The 13,817-nt window shown below is 46.4% G+C and overlaps 1 protein-coding gene across 1 annotated transcript in view; it reads left to right on the top strand.

Annotated features, from left to right (window-relative positions):
• Positions 1-375: 375 nt before the first annotated feature.
• The window catches only part of PIP5K1B (phosphatidylinositol-4-phosphate 5-kinase type 1 beta), a 218,475-nt gene continuing 205,033 nt past the window's right edge, over positions 376-13,817 (top strand). The window contains exon 1 of the mRNA XM_073572250.1: positions 376-618. The gene's annotated coding sequence lies outside the window, so the exon portion shown is untranslated. The remainder of the gene's footprint in view (positions 619-13,817) is intronic.

Here is a 13,817-nt window from a genome sequence, read left to right as displayed (position 1 = left end):
CATCTTTTCAGTTAGCCATTAAAAGGTATCAACCACTGAGGACTCTCAATTCTAAAAATTCTTCCAAGTACAGGCCAAGTTTCATCAGTAACATCCAGTTCGGTGGATGGGGCTCTAGGATTAATCCATGCAAGCACCCAGATTATGCGGCCTACCCTCTGCAGACATTAAAGGTCTCTCTTTTCCCCATGCAGCAGTGCTTGCAGCTGTGAGTCATTGCTGGCGGATCTGCCTGTGGCCTTGGGAGCAGCACACAATGTATAATATGGGCTCTGTATGTCTGCAGTACACTGGCTTTCTGTATGAGAATGCTTAGTAAAAGGAAGCAATGAAGCAGGGAGGGAGCTTGGGCCAGTTAGGAGGAGCCTGCTGGAGTAGCAGTGCAATTCTGTATGTGTGTATGTGTGTGAGCCATCAGACAGGCGGGGGCAGCTAGCTCAGTGTCACAGCGAATGTAGGGATATTATGTAGTGAACAACACATTGCACTGCTCCGAGACTGTCTTATCGCACACAGAAAACTGGCGCATCTTGGTCTGATGTGACAGAAGGGAGGACAGATCATGGATTTGACATGTTGACAGAATCCCAGCACTTAGCGGACCATAGCATCAATAAGGTGAGCGCCAAGTTTGGCACATTATTGCCTGGTGATATGCTAATAGTGGGCTTCTTCCCCTTTCCATTCTGTCAGTTTCACTATGAGCATACAATTTCACCTTTTATAGTATTGTAGTTCTGCTGATTATCATTGCAACCGTCATCTCTGCCAATCTGACACAATTTGTCGTGTTTATTGGACTTGCTTGCTACCTTATGTTACATGTTGTTATATGTATGTTATGTGCTATAAACCCTGTTTGCAGCTTTTTCATATGTACAGCACCCTAGAGCTTAAAATTAATAATAATGACAACATATTTATTACATATTTATATAAATATACATACATGTACATATGTAGGTGTGTGTGTGTGTATATATATATATGTAGTTTAGCTTTGTATAAATAAGCCTCTGTGTGCACTAACTTCATATGTAAGTTTATATTCCAGTGCGTTACTTATTTAGTCCTTACTCTAGAAGAAAGCAGGTTACATTTCTTAGTGGTGTCAGATTGAGAAAATATATGGAAATACTGTATGTCATGTTTTACATTGGTGTACCCTTGACATATGAATGCTGAATTTCTCTTTCCTGTTTACCTTCTCATCTCATTCCTCATCCATCTCTTAAAACCCCCCCACAGTGGTCTCCTCTTCTCCGTCACCCCCCTTTGCAGGTCCACCTCCTCTGCCTGCCTGCCTACCTTGGCACACAGTGTACTGTGCACAAGATGTTTGTCCTTGCCCTAACAATTACTGCATGTTGTGTTTGGACTTTGACGTTTTCTACTGTGTATAAGGTGTGATTTAGTAGATTGCGTGGCAGAATCAACTTTTACTCTATGGGTGTGCAGACTTCCAGCAGGATCTAATATATATGCCACAGTGCTATGTGAGCAGCATCTAAAGCTGCAGAAAATGTCTGGATGTCAGACACCGAGTCTTGTTTGTTTCACACGATAGTCGCCTACTCTTGGCACATTGTTTGTAATGACGGATGTATAGTGAGACTTGCACTTGAAGCTGAATTGGAAATGTTTTGTCATAAAAATCAGGCCTTATAATAGTGGAATTATAATGTAGGCATGACAGCATCATATTTTCTATCAATGGCCTACGTACAGTATGTGAAGATGGACCTCCGTGGTTTGTGTGGGCCTCAAGGCCCCCTTGTACTTCGGCATATCGCTCCTGTGTGGGTACACAATAGCTTGCCAGTAAGTTGATTTACCCATACTTGCTCTGAAATGGCAAAATAAAGGCTAATAATACAGCACATTGCAGATACAGAGTATTCACATTATTTCACATGCATATGTACCAGGTACAGACTCAGACAGAGGAGGGTCCCTGTTCACGAACAATATATGGGCTCTTTGCAGGCCGAAAGCTCCTAATATTACATAATTCCATCTGCTATAGAGGTAAATGTGGACCCTCTAACTACTTGGGCTCCTGTCCGGTTGCACATGTTGTACCAATGAAATCTCCCCTCGTGATATGTACATTAACCCCTTAAGCCCCAAGGGTGGTTTGCACGTTCATAACCCGGCCAATTTTTACAATTCTGACCACTGTCCCTTTATGAGGTAATAACTCTGAAACGCTTCCATGGATCCCGGTGATTCTGACATGGTTTCCTCATGACATATTGTACTTCATGCTAGTGGTAAAATTTCATTCATATAACTTGCGTTTATTTGTGAAAAAACGGAAATTTGGCAAAAATTTTGAAAATTTTGCAATTTTCCAACTTTGAATTTTTATGCCCTTAAATCACAGAGATACGGCACACAAAAAACTTGATAAGTAACATTTCCCACATGTTTACTTTACATCAGCAGAATTTTGGAACCAATTTTTTTTTTTGTTAGGAAGTTATAAGGCTTATAAATTGACCAGCGATTTCTCATTTTTGCAACACCATTTTATTTTTACGGACCACATCACATTTGAAGCCACTTTGAGGGGTCTATATGATAGAAAATACCTAAAAGTGACACCATTCTAAAAAACTGCACCCCTTAAGATGCTCAAAACCACATTCAAGAAGTTTATTAACCCTTTAGGTGCGTCACAGGAATTTTTTGAATATTTAAAAAAAAAATGAACATTTAACTTTTTTTCACAAAAAAATACTTCAGGTTCAATTTTTTTATTTTACCAAGGGTAACAGGAGAAATTGGACTGCAAAAGTTATTGTGTAATTTGTCCTGAGTACGCTGATACCTGATATGTAGGGGGGAACCACTGTTTCGGCGCATGGCAGACCTCAGAAGGGAAGGAGCGCTGTTTGACTTTTTCAATGCAAAATTGGCTGGAATTCAGATCGGACGCCATGTCGCGTTTGGAGAGCCCCTGATGTACCTAAACAGTGGAAACCCCCCACAAGTGACCCCATTTTGGAAACTAGACCCCCCAAGGAACTTATCTAGATATGTGGTGAGAACTTTGACCCCACAAGGGCTTCACAGAAGTTTATAGCGTACAGCGGTACAATTAAAAAAATCATATTTTTTCCACAAAAATGATCTTTTCACCCCCAATATTTATTTTTCCAAGGGTAACAGGACCCTAAAAGTTATTGTGCAATTTGTCCTGAGTACACTGATACCCCATATGTGGGTGTAAATGACTATTTGGGCGCATGGCAGAGCTCGGAAGGGAAGCAGCGCCATTTGACGTTTTTGGCTTGAATTGAGATCGGACACCATGTCGCGATTGGAAAACCCCTGATGTACCAAAACAGTGGAAACCCCCCACAAATGACACCATTTTGGAAACTAGACCCCCCAAGGAACTTATCTAGATGTGTGGTGAGCACTTTGAACCCCCAAGGGCTTCACAGAAGTTTATAATGCCCAGGCATGAAAATAAAAAAATCGTATTTTTTCCACAAACATGATCAATTAGTCTCCAATTTTTTTATTTTCCCAAGGGTAACAGGAGAAATTGGACCCCAAAAGTTGTTGTCCAATTTGTCTTGAGTACGCTGATACCTCATATGTGGGAGAAAACTACTGTATGGGCACACGTCGGGGCTCAGAAGGGAAGTAGTGACGGTTTGGAATGCAGACTTTGATGGAATAGTCTGCGGGTGTCATGTGCGTTTGGAGAGCCCCTGATGTGCCTAAAATATTGAAACTCCCCACAAGTGACCCCATTTTGGAAACTAGACCCCCCACGGAACTTATCTAGATGTGTGGTGAGCACTTTGAACCCCCAAATGCTTCACAGAAGTTTATAACGCCTGGGCGTGGAAATAAACAAATCATTTTTTCCACAGAAATGATATTTTTGCCCCCAATTTTTTATTTTCCTAAGGGTAACAGGAGAAATTGGACCCCAAAAGTTGTTTTGCAATTTGTCCTGAGTATGCTGATACCCTATATGTGGGGGTAAAACACTGTTTGGGCGCATGGCAGAGCTGCGAAGGGAAGGAGCACCATTTGACTTTTTCAGCTCAGAATTGGCTGGAATTGAGATCAGACGCCATGTTGCATTTGGAGAGCACCTGATGTGCCCAAACAGTGGAAACTCCCAATTCTAACTCCAACCCTAACCTCAACATACCCCTAACCCTAATCTCAGCCCTAGCCCTAGCCCTAACCCTAGCCCTAACCCTAACCCTAGCCCTAAATCTAACCCTAACCCTAATGGGAAAATGGAAATAAATACATTTTCTTTTAGTTTCATTATTTTTCCCTAACTAAGGGGGTGATAACGGGGGGTTTGATTTACTATTTATGGCGGTTTTTATGTTTGGCAGCTGTCACACGCTAAAAGACGCTTTTTATTGTAAAAATAGTTTTTGCATCACCACATATTGAGAGCTATAATTTTTCCGTATTTTGACCCACCGAGTCATGTGAGGTCTTATTCTTTGCGGGACGAGTTGACGTTTTTACTGGTACCATTTTCGGGCACGTGACTTTTTTAATCGCTTTTTATTCCGATTTTTGGGATGCAGAATGAACAAAAACCAGCGTTTCATGAGTTTCTTTTGGGGGGTGCGTTTACACCGTTCCGCGTGAGGTAAAATCGATAAAGCGGTTTTATTCTTCGGGTCAATACGGTTACAGCGATACCTCATTTATGTCGTTTTTTTATGTTTTGACGCTTTTATGCAATGAAAACTATTCTATATAAAAAATCATTATTTTTGCATCGCTTTATATTGCGAGCTATAACTTTTTTATTTTTTTGCGGATGATGCTGTATGGCAGCTCGTTTTTTGCGGGACAAGCTGACATTTTCAGCGGTACCATGGATATTTATATGAGCCTTTTTGATTGCGCGTTATTGCACTTTTTGTTCGGCGGTATGAAAATAAATCATTATTTTTTGCTTTGTTTTTTATTTTTATTTTTTAAGGGGTTCTCTAAAGGGGTTAACTAATGGGACAGTTTTATAGGGCGGGTCGTTACGGATGCGGCAATACCAAATATGTGTACTTTTATTGTTTTTTTTATTATTTTCAAAAAATGAATTTATTGGGGAATATTCTTTTTTTTTTACTAATTTATTTAGCTATTTTTTTAAAATTATTTTTACACTTTTTTATAACTTTATTATATTGTCCCAGGTGGGACATCACTGTCCTGTGACAGATCGCTGATCTGTCACATCACAGATCACTGTGACAGATCAGCGATCTTTCACAGGTATAGACGCAGACTTCCTCATGCCTGCGCTTTGCAGGCAGTGAGGAAGTCAGCTCCCTACAGGCCCCCGAAGGTCCCCTTCGCCATCTTGGATCCGGGGGCCTGTAGGGAAAGAGCCCCCCGCAGCAGCGCTGCACATTGCTCTGCCGTGGGGGGCTCAGGGAAGCACGGAGGGAGCCCCCTCCCTGCCGATGCTTCCCTTTAACCCCCGGTACACCGCGATCGTGTTTGATCGCGGTGTACAAGGGGTTAACGTGTCGGGGCGGTCCGTGACCGCCCCTGACACATTGTGCCGGGTGACAGCTGTGATAATCAGCTGACACCCGGCCGCGATCAGCGGCGCTCACCACGTGAGCGCCGCTGATCGCTATGACGTACTATCCCGTCCCTGGGAATTAAGTCCCTGGGCACATGGACGGGATAGTACGTCTCATGGCAGAAAGAGGTTAAGAGTGCACAAGCTAATATAATGTCTTTATTTCAAGGTTTGGAATTTTCTTCAATACATTTAGAGAATATGTTTTTACTGATTCTGAGATATTATGCTTGAAGGAGTACAACATACAGTTAGGTCCATATATATTTGGACAGAGACAACATTTTTCTAATTTTGGTTCTAGGCATTACCACAATTGAATTTTAAACAAAACAATTCAGATGCAGTTGAAGTTCAGACTTTCAGCTTTCATTTGAGGGTATCCACATTAAAATTGGATGAAGGGTTTAGGAGTTTCAGCTCCTTAACATGTGCCACCCTGTTTTTAAAGGGACTAAAAGTAATTGGACAGATTAAATAATTGTAAATAAAATGTTCATTTCTAGTACTTGGTTGAAAACCTTTTGTTGGCAATGACTGCCTGAAGTCTTGAACTCATGGACATCACCAGACGCTGTGTTTCCTCCTTTTTGATGCTCTGCCAGGCCTTCACTGCGGTGGTTTTCAGTTGCTGTTTGTTTGTGGGCCTTTCTGTCTGAAGTTTAGTCTTTAACAAGTGAAATGCATGCTCAATTGGGTTGAGATCAGGTGACTGACTTGGCCATTCAAGAATATTCCACTTCTTTGCTTTAATAAACTCCTGGGTTGCTTTGGCTTTATGTGTTGGGTCATAGTCCATCTGTAGTATGAAGCGACGACCACTCAATTTGGCTGCATTTGGCTGGATCTGAGCAGTCAGTATGGCTCTGAATACTACAGAATTAATTCGTCTGCTTCTGTCCTGTGTCACATCATCAATAAACGCTAGTGACCCAGTGCCACTGGCAGCCATGCATGCCCAAGCCATCACACTGCCTCTGCTGTGTTTTACAGATGATGTGGTATGCTTTGGATCATGAGCTGTTCCACGCCTTCGCCATACTTTTCTCTTTCAGTCATTCTGGTAGAGGTTGATCTTGGTTTCATCTGTCCAAAGAATGTTCTTCCAGAACTGTGCTGGCTTTTTTAGATCTTTTTTAGCAAAGTCCAGTCTAGCCTTTTTATTCTTGATGCTTATGAGTGGCTTGCACCGTGCAGTGAACTCTCTGTATTTACTTTCATGCAGTCTTCTCTTTATGGTAGATATGGATATTAATACGCCTACCTCCTGGAGAGTGTTGTTCACTTGGTTGGCTGTTGTGAAGGGGTTTCTCTTCACCATGGAGATTATTCTGCGATCATCCACCACTGTTGTCTTCCGTGGGCACGCAGGTCTTTTTGCATTGATGAGTTCACCAGTGCTTTCTTTCTTTCTCAGGATGTACCAAACTGTAGATTTTGCCACTCCTAAAGGCAAGCCCGGACGCCTGCCCCAAAGGGGCTACAGGGAGGGCGCACATGACTAAGGAGGGATGCTAGGCCTGAGGGTTAGTGAAGGGTAAGGTGTAGTGCTTTTGTGTTTGTGGGGAAGGTGTGGGTTGGAGCTATGGGGCTTATGGTGCAATGTGAGTTGGCAGGTTGTGGTCAGTAGTGCTTTGTGCTTGTGGGGAAGGTGTGGGTTGGAGCTATGGGGCTTATTGTGCAATGTGAGTTGGCAGGGAGTGGTCAGTAGTGGGATGGATATATAGGGCAGAACTGTGGGGGGATGGTCATTCCTTACCTTGCAGACGTCCGGAATCGTCAGCTCCTCACAACTGGGACTTCAGCTTGAATCTTTGGATCCAGAAGATGGAATACCTCGTGGCACAGATGAAGAGGATGATGGAGCAGCGCGGCCAGCAGTGGATGAAGGAACAGCTGCAGCGATGGTCTGGTGATGGCGACGGCGGAGAAGATGGGACCCCTCTGCCTCCGAAGCGGCAGCGGCGATCACGGCCTCCTGAGCACCTCAGCCCGGAGTTAAGTTTGCAGCGGAGGATGAGCCCCATTAGCAGACCTGTTGCAGAAGACATCGCGGGGCCGGAGCCAGAAGTCGAGAAGCAGGCAGAAAGGTAACGGGGCGGTGAGTGACGTGGCCGGCCTCCCCTCCATTTCGGATCGCGTCACACAGTGGTGATGCGCACGTCGCGGCCACGTTACCCGGCGTGGTCACCTGACCCGGCGCGGTCATCGGCATCGGTGGACGGCGGTGACGTGACGCGGCAAGGAGCCCGGTGGCGAGGTGGTGTGTGACTTCACCAGCCTCATTTCCTTTCTCGCGGCGCTGGGGGGAAGCGGGCGGTGGCTCGGTCATGTGGCCACCCTTCAGCTGCCAGGGGCCACAGGTCATGTGGTCCGGCGTCGCGTTCCCCCGGCGTTGGGTGCCAGATTCAGGAGGTGTTGCCTGCGGCTGGAGCGCCAACCTCCCCCCCCTGTTTGAGGCTCCGAGCCAGTGACTTTTTGCCATGCGTTCCCGGACGGACAGTCGGTCTGGGCGCTGGCGCTGCGGCCCAGGAGGGCTGCAGTCGGCGTAGATCCATGGAGAAGATCGCAGTTGCGGTGCTCAACGCGGAGGACACGTGACGGCTGTTCCGTGGGGTTCCGCGGAGTCAGCCTAGTAAGTAAGGCTCACTTAAACCTTTATTAATGTCTAGATTATATTGGTTGGGAAGGGTGTTGCTACGTATGGTTTCGGGTGTTTGTCTGGGGGTTCGGAAAGATGCGCGGCTGGTCCATGTGGACAGCGTTCGAATCTGTGAGGGAATGGTTGCTTTGTGGTCCAGGAGGCTGTTTTGTGCACTTCATGAGTGTTGGGTGGTATTTTTTAATTTCATGCTAGTTTGCTTTTATGATAGTGGGTATATCTATAGGTGACGACATCATTTTATTTTGGTTAGTATAATTGTGCTTGCATTCTCTGGGTGTTTGTGTATGACTGGTGGTGATTCCATGGCGGTTTGTGAGTAATTCAGGTGGTGATACGGATATTGGCAGAGCGGTGGTGGATAGCCATATCCATGCCAGTTTTATGGTTTATTGTTATAGGCATGGGGTCTTTGGGCTGGAGGATTATCGCCGCGCCAAGTATTTGATATTGGTTGGATGGCAGTTCACTGACGTGGTGATCTGTTTGGGTAGTGCATCGGGCGGCTTAATCTTTCACGTTACAGTGGGGTGTGTTCTATTGCTGGTCAGAGGTGAGGAGGTAGGTGGTCGAGTTTTCATTAGGGTGTGTTTTATTTATATGCCGGGTTCGGTTCTCCAATAGGGGCTTTGAGTGTACTAAGGGTTTTCATGTTCACTAGGGGCATTTTGGTTTGTTGCGGCAGACGTTCTGGTGAGGTCGAGATGCTTGGGACGGCAGATCTTTCGGGAACCTGCCTTTCTGGCAGCAATGGATGACATTTCCCCCGGGGGGCTTGGAGTTGACCTTTTACCGGATTTGTTTTCCTGGTTAATTTCTGGGGATACGTAGATATGGCGTGGAGCTGGGGTTATGGTTGGTCAATGTCCGGTTGTTGAGGTCCGTGGTTTGGTTTCTGTGTGGTAGTCGGGGATTATCTGGTATTAGGGATGGTGCAGTGCTTATTTTCTGTTCATGGTCCAACCTGGAGCTACTATCTGGTATTAGGGAAGGTGGTGTGCTTATTTCTGTTCATGGTCCAACCCTTGACTACTTTGGGTTTCTTCATGCTCAGGGCGTTGTTGCGGTTATCATGTGTTTGGATAAGTCAAAGTGTTTGATTCACCTGGGGCCCTATGTCTAAGTCAGGTTAGGTTAACGAGTACATCGTGTCAGGTCGGGGGTCGTTATTAGGTTCCCGTGTATATCGCGCTGCTGTTTTGGGGGGTTGATTTTGGTTATTGAATACGTGGGGCTACGATCCACTGGGGGTTTTTGCATGATCTGCAGTCATATGGCGTTCTTACGGTAATTTGCTGGTCGTGGCTGCCCTGGGGCAGTTTTAACAACTTTTGTACGTAAGGACTGGTGGGTTCTCACTGCGGTTCTTTAGGGTTGCCGATTGAGCTTTTGGCAGACTGTATCGGGTGGTATTTGTTACAGCCGTTGATTGTAGCTACGTAGGAGTTTATTATACAGAGTGGATAGTTTTTCATTACAATGGGCTAGGAGGTTTATTGTGGGTGCAGCTGGTCCTGCTTTGCCTTCTGGGTATACAGCTCTCCTTAGAGTCTTTTCTTTTTGGGTGCCCCCGGATGGGGGGGCCAGGGTGAAGTGTTGTGCAAGGATGATGCAACATTTGAGTTGGGTAACCCAGCGTGTGCTTTACTGGTCTCGGGGGTCCTGGTTGGTGAACGGTTTGTTTATCCAGCGGGTGTTGTTCCATTTGTCAGGAATTCTGTATAGAGCATGAGGCAGGACATGTTGTTTCGATGGCCGTGTGAATGGTCTCCCGCGTGGGTGTAGCCCGTCCGGCAATACATGGCTATGTCATTTATTCCGTTATGCGCACTTGTCAGGACCGGCTGGTATTATGGGGACACGGTTGTGGTGCAGCGCTGCTGCGGGGGAGGTGTACTTTAGGTAGTGAGTTAGCAGGTTGCAGCTATAACATTACTTTCATTAATGTTGGGCTGGTGGTACACTGTGGCAGGGGAAGCTAGTGCGATGTGCATTGACTTTTAATGATTCTAAGGACCTGGTAATCATCTGGGGCTGTGCTCTGTTTGGGGGTGCTTTTTGCGGTGCTTTAAGGCTGAGTGGTGGACAAGCATCGGGCACCGGTGAGTGCAATGTTTTGACGGATGGCCCAGGTTTATGGTGTCTGGGGTTTTCGGGAGACGTGTTGTGTGTCTGAGTTTTCCTGGACTTCAGGTGGTGTGGAGTCGCTTTTCTTTCTTTTGTGAGTAGTGTCGAATCCGCAGTTCAGCGGGGAATGGGTGCGGAGTACATCTCACTTTTGGTAAGAGGGTGGCAACAATAGTGTTGTGATTCTGGGTTCGAAGTGCACGGGTGATGCACACAATTAATTCGTTCCGGGTCGTGGTGATTACGGGGTGGATTGGTTTATGTTTTCTAGTTGGGTGGATATTTTAAGATAGATGCTATCACGCAGGGTTGACGGGACCAACAGCGTTTTGGTACTGCACGTGTGTGGTGGAGACTTGGTCGCTGGGGCGTCAAGGAGTTTGATCTGAGACATCGGGCCTGAATGCTCCTGCCTGGGAGCCATGCTCGTGTTGTTGTTCATGACTATATAGTGGGGCACGTTTTTCAAGAATCTGTCGGAGGTTGGGGAACCAGTGTAGGTTCTGTTGTTACGTCTATAATGGTTGGCTTTGACTATTATCAGGTGGAGTGCAATTTTCTGCCTGGGAACGGTGCTCATGTTGGTGTCCATAGGGGCTCCTGTTTGGAATGACTACATAGTGGGTTTTTACTGGGCACATTTTCAAGAATCTATCGGAGGTTTGGGGAACCAATGTAGGTTCTTTTGTTCATGGCAATAATGGTTGGCTTTGATTAATTATTAGGTGAAGTATAATTTTCGGAGGCGCCTGCAATGTTGCGGTCTCAACGAGGCAGAGGCGGCGGCCCAGGTTGGGGACTGGTCGCGCAGGCGGTGCATAGGATTGGACGATGCGGTTGGCTAGTTGCAGGTCTTGGGTGTGGCTGACCTTGTTGTACTGGTATTTTGGTGTAGTTTGGCATTGTGAGGTCTAATGGGGATCAGTTTTGATTGATTGGTCTTGGTATAGAAACATTAGTTACTCGAGCCGCAGAGTCGGCTCGGGTTGGGTTTTTGGTGGTGGTACTCGCACGTACAAGGTGTCATACGTGCTCGCGGTGGCGGAAAGGAGGGGGGTATTTGAAGTCGGTGGATTGCACAAAGAGCGGGGGGGTGAACCCAGTGCAGGAGCGGGTTACCCCTGGTGGTGCAATGGTATACTTGGTTAAGGTGGGTCCCAGCTGTGCTGGGTCACAGCGGGACATGTTAACGTGGGACCCTGCTGTGCTCGGTCACAGCAGGGCATGTTAACGTGGGTCCCTGCTGGGCTGGGTCCCAGCAGGACATTGGTTGGGCAACACTCGGCTGGGTGTCCTCGAGCCGGTGTGGTGCGGCTGAGGGCACGTGGTGGAGCTGGTGTTGCAATCATGTACAATGGGTTTTGCAACACTCGGCTGGGTGTCCTCGAGCCGGTGTGGTGTGGCTGAGGGCACGTGGTGGAGCTGGTGTTGCAATCATGTACAATGGACTCTTCATTTACCCCCCCTCCTTTTGCTGGTGGTTATGTTTATGGAATATTTCTACGTTTATGGATAAAATGTTATTGCTTGTTTGGTGTTAATAAACGGGGCTGCTGTGGCCTTTTACATCCAATGTCACGCAGTCGTGTCTTATTTAAGTTAAGAAGGGGTAAGTGTGGGTTTTGGGAGGGGTCATTAGAGTGAAGCCGTCAGTCAGACTTTCCTAAGTCAAGGCAAGCCCGGACACCTGCCCCAAAGGGGCTACAGGGAGGGCGCACATGACTAAGGAGGGATGCTAGGCCTGAGGGTTAGTGAAGGGTAAGGTGTAGTGCTTTTGTGTTTGTGGGGAAGGTGTGGGTTGGAGCTATGGGGCTTATGGTGCAATGTGAGTTGGCAGGGAGTGGTCAGTAGTGCTTTGTGCTTGTGGGGAAGGTGTGGGTTGGAGCTATGGGGCTTATTGTGCAATGTGAGTTGCAGGGAGTGGTCAGTAGTGGGATGGATATATAGGGCAGAACTGTGGGGGGATGGTCATTCCTTACCTTGCAGACGTCCGGAATCGTCTCGCCCTCCCGCCCTAATTTTAGGATCTTCTGGAGATCGACATGGTGAAGAGAAGAAGAGGTTTGACGTTGTCACAGCAGTCGGCGGAAAGGAGGGGGGTATTTGAAGTCGGTGGATTGCACAAAGAGCGGGGGGGTGAACCCAGTGCAGGAGCGGGTTACCCCTGGTGGTGCAATGGTATACTTGGTTAAGGTGGGTCCCAGCTGTGCTGGGTCACAGCGGGACATGTTAACGTGGGACCCTGCTGTGCTCGGTCACAGCAGGGCATGTTAACGTGGGTCCCTGCTGGGCTGGGTCCCAGCAGGACATTGGTTGGGCAACACTCGGCTGGGTGTCCTCGAGCCGGTGTGGTGCGGCTGAGGGCACGTGGTGGAGCTGGTGTTGCAATCATGTACAATGGGTTTTGCAACACTCGGCTGGGTGTCCTCGAGCCGGTGTGGTGCGGCTGAGGGCACGTGGTGGAGCTGGTGTTGCAATCATGTACAATGGACTCTTCATTTACCCCCCCTCCTTTTGCTGGTGGTTATGTTTATGGAATATTTCTATGTTTATGGATAAAATGTTATTGCTTGTTTGGTGTTAATAAACGGGGCTGCTGTGGCCTTTTACATCCAATGTCACGCAGTCGTGTCTTATTTAAGTTAAGAAGGGGTAAGTGTGGGTTTTGGGAGGGGTCATTACAGTGAAGCCGTCAGTCAGACTTTCCTAAGTCATGTAGCAATTTCTCGGATGTTTTTTTTTCTCTTTTTGCAGCTTAAGGATGGCTTGTTTCACCTGCATGGAGAACTCCTTTGACCGGTGTTTCCTTCTCAGCAAAACCTTCCAAATGCAAGCACCACACCTCAAATCAACTCCAGGCCTTTTATCTGCTTAATTGAGAATGACATAACGAAAGGGATAGCCCACACCTGTCCATGAAATATCCTTGGAGTCAATTGTCTAATTTCTTTTGGTCCCTTTAAAAACAGGGTGGCACATGTTAAGGAGCTGAAACTCCTAAACCCTTCATCCAATTTTAATGTGGATACCCTCAAATGAAAGCTGAAAGTCTGAACTTCAACTGCATCTGAATTGTTTTGTTTAAAATTCATTGTGGTAATGTCTAGAACCAAAATTAGAAAAATGTTGTCTCTGTCCAAATATATATGGACCTAACTGTTTGTCACTTCACAGCAATACATATTAGCATAGAAGGAACAGCCCTTATTGTTTTTAACTTTCTAGGCTATTTTAGATTACGAAACCCATAGTTTTACTGTAGAACATAAAGTATGTTGACTGATTTGCAGCCTTCTTCTGGCTGTCCTTCTTCTGGGATAAAGGTTGCCAGCATGGTTATTATGTCTGTTCACCTGACACTGAACAGTGTAAGCCTTGAAACTAAGGCTATGTACCCACGCATGCAGAAAAAATCAGACTCCTTCCCAGGAAAAACACGCTTTT

Source organism: Dendrobates tinctorius, unplaced genomic scaffold (assembly GCF_039654945.1).
Source record: "Dendrobates tinctorius isolate UK_male_01 unplaced genomic scaffold, ASM3965494v1 ptg000031l, whole genome shotgun sequence".
NCBI classification, from domain to species: Eukaryota; Metazoa; Chordata; class Amphibia; order Anura; family Dendrobatidae; genus Dendrobates; species Dendrobates tinctorius.
Note: the sequence above shows the minus strand (reverse complement) of the source record. Positions and strands in the feature narration are given on the sequence as shown.